The sequence below is a fragment of the Coffea eugenioides genome, chromosome 7 (assembly GCF_003713205.1).
Source record: "Coffea eugenioides isolate CCC68of chromosome 7, Ceug_1.0, whole genome shotgun sequence".
In the NCBI taxonomy this organism is placed as follows: Eukaryota; Viridiplantae; Streptophyta; class Magnoliopsida; order Gentianales; family Rubiaceae; genus Coffea; species Coffea eugenioides.
Window position 1 is genome coordinate 2236011 of NC_040041.1, and position 7445 is coordinate 2243455.

The following is a 7445-nucleotide window of genomic DNA, read 5'->3' on the forward strand; positions in this document are numbered from 1 at the left end:
CCCTCTTTTTTGAATTAAAAAAAAGATAAAAAATAAAAGCCAAGGGGAAAAAAAAAAAAAAAAAAAGATTAAGCACGCGAGTTACCCAGTAGAGGCCTCGTAGAGCTGAGCTGTCCACCTTAGTAGGGAAACGAACTACAAAGCTCCTCAGATTGTCTAAATTCCCAGTATTGTATTGGAAATTGAATTCGACGGAGGCTTAGATTATACAGCGCCCGCCCGCATATCTGGAATTTGTGGAAGGTGAAGCAGCAAAGCGGTGGGAAGGTGACAAAGACAATAATTATATGCTGTGTGGGTGGGTCGTTTCAAGAGAGAGAGATGATCACTCGGTCTAAACTGGTGGAGCAACTCCGTGATTACCAGATCCGATTCCAGCATAAATGTCCCGCTCTTACCGTCTTCTCTCCCAAACCCCTCCTCACAACCTGGTACTTGTGATTATTCTTCGCTTTCCTCGCTCTTCCCAATTATGTGCCCTGAAATTTGGTTGGATTGATCTTTTCTTTAATATGTCGGACATTGTTTAAGTGGAGTTTGTTCTTTTCTTGATATGATTCTGGCTAAGGGCATTTTAATCAGTTGACAAGATTGAATTTTTCCATTAGGTTTTGTTTTTGCTGTTTTGCCGTCTGAAGGTGTAGTAAAGTTTAATGGAGTTAAGTTTGTCAGCTTGGGAACACCCCACTGTAGTATGTATTTACTGTAGCTCGTTTTCTCACATTCTGCAGTCGTAGAAAACCTGTGTTCTAGGTTTGCCCTTTTGGAATTTCGATGTTATGTTAAGTAGAAACATAGAACTATAGTTGGATATTGAGCCTGAAACTACTAGATGAATAAGCCTTCTTTTTTTAGAGAGAGAGAGAGAGCTTGTGTGCATATTAGCATATTCAATAAACTAGTATTAGCAGGAAGTTGGCTGTAGTGGAACAACAGCTGGAAACTCTATCCGGCTTTAATCATCTGAACTTCGTGGAGCTATTTTGTAATCCAGTATGTAGACTAAAAATGTCTTTCCGGGATTATTTGTAAATGATTATCTTTTGTCAGTTCAAGCTGGGTAGATTGGGTGGAAGAGTTAGAAAAGCAAACATCAGGAACAGGGAAATTCCCTCGAGTGGATAACTGAATCATTGCAATAATTCCTTTAAAACTTTCTTTAATTCCTTGCTTGAGTGCCAGTTGCAGTGAAACTTTTAATCCAGACAGAATCGCGGAGGACAAAATGGTCGTTAATGTAAAACTTGATATGGATAGGAAAATATGTTCCTTCAAATAGAAAGCAAGTTGGAAATTTAGAGCAACTTTTTACATTCCTGCTTGTTAGTAGGTATATGATTGATGGATGAGCCTTGTTGAAGCTCCAGTAGTCCTTGTTCCATGCTAAAGAAACAAGCCTATCTGAATATCTCTCTCCCCTGTTAGGACCATTAGTTGCTTTGAACTGGAAATTTATTCCCTTTCAGGGTACTGAAATGGAATTCACATTTCATCTTATTCCATTTGAGAAAATTTTCCTCGAAAGAATAGCCCAAGATATTCAATGCTTTTTCAGCGGACATTTTTCTCGTGATTATAAATAAGTATTAACTTGGTTCCTCTTCTATATGGTCTATGGATGCTTTCAGCTTTGTGGAACACCATTTTGGCAATTCAAAGGTCTCTGCTTAAGTTGATATATAATGAATGTATTACGTTATTCTGCTATTGATAATACTTTGTGTTTGACTGTGTTGTCTCAAGATTCGTGCACCATCTCATTTCTGTTCAGATAATAGACTGCTAGAACTATGTGCAAATTGTACCATCTCCATGAACCCCATCTTTTAGAGGCATAGTTACTTGCATTTAGCAGTGTTATCTGCAGTACGATACATAAGTAACGCGGCTGTTTGTTGCAGGGATGATGTTATGGTGGCCATCTTGTGGGCATCATTGTTCAGTGCACTTGTCATATCATCATATGTGACCCTATATTTCAGACACTACTGGGTTTCTTTTGTGATCATGTGCTTTGGTATTTTTCTTCCAGTTCGCTTGAGAATTTCACGGCAGGTGCTTGCAAGGAAAAAAGAAAGACTATTACCACTGTCGTTTTGATCACCGCTTCTGTTGCAGTAGCTGCAGAGCCGAGTTTGACTGACTGGTACATTCACTGAACCGTGGTGCTGATTTTGTTAAGAGCTCTGACTTAGTTCAGGTATCTTTATCACCTCTCGTGACGACGGTGGCGCAATGATCTCTCTCTCTCTCCATCTTCTTCAAGAAGCCTTGAAATTTTACCAAGCAATTCATTCCTCTACCTGTAAAACTTCTCAAAGGAGAGTATACAAAGGTCTTATGACTCTCAGAATTTCTTCCAGTTGATTGCAATGTTATTGAAAGGAATAGATTCAAAGTCAGAGATATGTGTTTAGATGTTTTATCAAAAGTTAGGACAAAAAGGCGAAATATATATATAGTCTGTGAGAAGAGCCTCTTACAGGTATCAAGAGTAGGTGCTAAGGTAAGAAAGGAACCCCTTCTAGCATATGTCCATTATCCGACATTGAGTTGGCATGTAAATAAAGGCAATGGCTTTACTTGGTCTTTTACTTTCTTCTCTGCATCCGTTCTTCCTTTCATGTAAGTTTTACCATCTGCTTCTACAAGGCCTTAATTTTATGGGGAAAGTACTGAATATAGATAGCTTTAGTTGCTGCTATTACTAGAGCGTGAGTTCTTTTTTTTTAATGTTTGAATACCTGAATCAAAAGTTACAACGGAGAACATAATAGTGAAGTGATTAGGGGAACAGTAAAGTATAGGGACCAGCTTCATGCTCCTATTGGTGGAAAACCATGAAAGAGTCTTAATGTAAAGTACCGCTAAGTTGCAGCAAATCATGTTCTGATTATCTTGTATACCCTTTCAAGTGACTGTCACTTGAAAGTTTTCAAGAATTTGCCTCAAAATGAAAAGCTCTCTTTCCTTCTCTCTTTTACTATTTCTTCTGTATCCTTCCCGGTGGCTGGAATTGTATTTGGTGATTGATCTATCCTGTAGTGGATTTGGAATTGCAGCAACGCTCGGCAATTTTGACTGGTATCTCAAAGAAGATCATGCGCTAGTATTGAGAGAATGATGTTGGTCGGTAACATGGTGTGGGTTAACATAAAATTCAGAAAAAAAAAAAGAAAAAGAAATTTATAGCTCTATGTAGACCACTAATGTCCATACAAAACTGAGATCATCGTCATCCAAAAGGACCAAAACACTGATGGCTGATGCTTTTCTGCGTCTGTTTCTCGAGCAAGTTCCCTGTCCAGCTCAGTCAAAGATTTAAAGACTCCATTATTGCTTCTCACCTATTCAAAGATTTACGTCTCTATTAACAACTCAACATAAAGCAAAATCAGGTGAGGACATTGGCCAATTAGCGAGTCCTGAGTCTGTTTAAAGGTGATGGATAAGATAATACATGACACAATCAGTTAAACTAGTGCCGAAGGCCGAAATTATCGGGCAATCATTATCAATACTAGTCCACTGAGCTGTAAACTAATACAGAACTGCCATATTATAGTAATAGGCTTCCAAAATCATGTATAATTAGGTCGATGCCATCATTGAGGCATTTGCTCCCACGACTGGACTCTGAATTTAACACCATGGAAAGGAAATGAATGCTGGTTTTGCATCATGCATCTCTCTCCGGTCTCAGGTCTCAACCAAAATTATAGCGGCGTCAATCTTGACGGTCTGAAATTCAAGTGGGACTTCACCTGGGGTTGGATTTGACGTTGCCGAAAGTAAAAAAGGCAGATGGCTCTAGAACCAAAGATGCCTGGTGACGTTAATTTCTAGCTTAAAAGGCTAACTTTTTATCTCCCACTGTTTTCCACTCCAGTCAACTGCCTTAGTGCATTGTGTTCATATAAACTTAACAATAGTACTCTTTTTGTTGGTGTTATTTTGCATTTTTCTTATAATACTAGTGTTCTGAACCGCAAAATTTTGGGGCTCTTAAGATTATGACGAAACTAGTTTGATGCATCACCAAAGCATTATTTCATTTTGGAAGGTTTCGAAGACAGTTGGGGCTCATACATATGTCAATGCGGTGTTTGTCTCAAATAATTTACTGTCACGGTTAGGCTGTAAATCTAAATTATGAAAAAGTTGGAGCAAATTGCAACGGTAAACATAATAACAAAGGTTGAGGTGTACACGATCTAGTTAATACCATTGTGGAATTTACTCTTTGTTCAAAAGATGCTTGTGACCTGCACTTGGCTTCATACATGATATGTTACTATGTCAGAACAAATGCAACAAGTACGAGAAAAGGTGTATTAACAATCATTTAAGCACAGATCCGAGACACATCCATAACTTGATTCCAACTGATTAGCTTTGTTTAACGAAAAGTAAAATTGAAATAAGGAGCTGTGCAGTGCTGCTACACTCAAGATTAAATAAATAAAAAATTTTGAATTCAAGAACCTCTATTTACCATCGTTTCTTCCGTCTTATTGATCGTTCAATCCAACCTTCCCTCCCTCCCTCGTGCAATTCTAAGTTCTAGCCAGTTGTTACCTGCTTTTTAGTACGTACAGCGGTCACTACTTAGTCAAATAGGGTCTTAAACTCGATGACAATTGCCTGCATTTCCATTGATTAAGTGGACCAACATATTATTATTTACATCATCAAAACAAGCAGCTAGCTTTGCATTATTGTATCTGTCCATTTATGCACTGTTTGCCTTTTGCTGCTACATCACCAGGACCCTTGAGAACAGCGACAAAAAAATCATCCCATCCAAAAAGAGATAAGAGGACCTCCAAAATCTAAAACACTGCTTAATGAATTCGATGTAGAAAGAAGTTGGGGGTTTTATCTCAGTAGCGAGAATGGTCAACGAGTATGGGATGAAAGCGCAAGAGCAATGATTCCAATTGCCCGAGCACTGCCTGCGATTCTCTGAACATCATGCGGCCACGTTTTTAGAGATTACTAGCGCGCGTGCGCAATCATTGCTAACTCTCTCTGTCTGTCTCTTTTCCTTGTGAAATTATGATGCGTGGGGTTAAGGAATGGAACGTGATACGGAGATGTATATATATGCTGCTGTATACTGTGGACCTTTTTTTTCTGTGTCTTCTGCGCGTTATGATTCAGTACTACTGGAGAGAAAATTGTTCTCTTGGTCATTGAATATTACAGTAAATGCTTTTCCAACCCTCCATGCTTTTTAGCTCTTGTTTCAGAGAAGCTGATGTCGACTTGTCATGCAGGCGTTTGGTTCGTGTTGGAAACCAGAGGTTGATATGATCCATTGTCGGCTAATGCTGCATCTACTCAAACTAGTTTCTGAAGAATAGATAGGCTTACATTAAGTGTATATATTTTGTTAAAAAAAAAAAAAGACAAAAAATTATGCGTGCATTGTGCAGCCGCATTGTTTGAAGTTTCTTGTCATGGACAGCAAACAAAAAAAATGACAATAATTCAAACAGCCAAATCTTTCTCATCATCTATTGTCTTTTTCCGATTAATTAGTACTCCTGATTGAGAGCATAAGGTGTTGCCACATATTCTTGAAAAACTTCGCCCCGTCTGGATGGAAATGAACCGTATGCTCATGTTTTAACTGTATCCAACTCTGTTTTGTATATCTGCATGTCTTCCTTTTTGCCGTTTGGCTCTATCATGGTTTAATATCTGTACTCAAACTCTTGTTCCTTTTTCGTTTTATTTAACTTCACGAATCATGATTCAACCAACTTATTACGGGGACTTTTTTTCAAAAAAAAAAAAGGGATGATATGACAGAGAAAGATTAGAATCTAGCCAGAAAGTTGAAATCGATCTGTACTGGAAATACATTATTGTCGAAGGAGGAGAGTAACGAGGATTAATGTTCTACGTCCATTTCGTAATATGGCAAATCACAAGACCAACACCGGTCTATGTATCCATCTCCTCTGCATGACAATTAAATGGAATGAAATACAGGCAGATATGATTGAGAAAGACAGGCAGCTAGAGCTATCGTCGTCTTGAACACATTCATTCTAATTTCTGAACCTTGAAGGATTTTGCAGCCGTCCTCAACCTCAATCCTGATTGTCATAGTTATCTTATCGACAACTTCTTCCTTAACTAGCTAGAACGTTTGGCCCACGCTTTATTGCAGTGGCCCTCTGAAAACTGAGATTATATCGAGTGCATATTATTACTGACCAACGAATATTGTATAATTAGAATAGATGACAAGTTTTTTTCTTTTATTTTTTTTCCCCCTTTTTATGTTTAGCTCATGATGATAGGTTTCTAGCACTACATACCAAAGAAAAATTGGGTGCACAGCGAAGTTTGGTGGAAAGCCTGTTTGAAGCTCCATGTCCAGTTCCATACCTCACATGGGGTATATCAAGTTCGAAGTTTGAACCTCCACCGCCACCTCCTCCTTCCTAACTCGTATCTTTTTCTCTACTAATTCTTTGAGTCTATTCAAAGATAGGAAGGAAAAAGATAACACTAAAATAAAAGAAGAAAAGATTTCGAATAGGATTGAACCCACTAGATTATGATTTTTGTGGGATAGATTTTAGGTCATTCGTTTGGTTGGTAGAGACAATAAAGAGCAAGGCTTTTATTAATTTTGTATTTTTATCTACTTATTAGTACTTTTTTTTTTTAAAACAAAAAAAAAAGGGAAGCATTTTGTCAACTAGACTGCGTCTCACGCTTTTTAGTACGTCGTCGTCTGGATTCCACTTCAATCTCTTCTTTTTTTTTTTTTGCCATGCATCCTATTCTCTAATAAAGGTTATAACAATCAATTTTTGTCAACACCAGCAGTTGAAAAAGTGTTATTATATGCTACCTTCAACTTGAGTGAAATTTCTCCTGTACATTTTAAGATCCAATAAACCTCTATGACTTTTTGTCTTAAGTACCAATAATCACGGATGTTCCAACGTTGATATTCTTTACATGAAATTCTAAAGTTAATATCGATATGTCATCTCATCTTAATTCGGACTAATACAGCGTCATATGCTAACTTAATCATCAGTAGTCATCACTTATTATAACGTATGCAAGCAAGATCCGAGACGCTGAGGTACAAAGTCGAGATGAATTCTGAATTAATCTTGCAATGTAAATGAAAAAATTTGGAGTGGATCAACGATCCCCATAATTGAGGGTCGACAACTATCAAGTAAGACTAATAATCGAGGAGGTTTAGTCAAGGTTGGCAATGATCCCCACACTAAGCTTCATTATTATGCAGCAAAAAAGATGTGTAGCTTAATTAATACTAATTTGAGACATGGAAGTAGCTAGGGTAGTAGGTTTTACTAACAAATGGAGTAGCATTCTTCCGGGGGTCAAGTGCACAAATCCCGTTTGTTTGTTTCCTCCATTGTATGGTAGAATCCACAATAATGTTT

The 7445-nt window shown here is 37.8% G+C and overlaps 1 long non-coding RNA gene across 1 annotated transcript; it reads left to right on the forward strand.

Moving 5' to 3' along the window:
- Positions 1-102: 102 nt before the first annotated feature.
- LOC113778125 lies at positions 103-2608 on the forward strand. Its single transcript, XR_003469237.1, has 2 exons — positions 103-431; positions 1902-2608. It is a non-coding gene; the product is annotated as an uncharacterized LOC113778125 (long non-coding RNA).
- The last annotated feature ends 4837 nt before the right edge of the window (positions 2609-7445 follow it).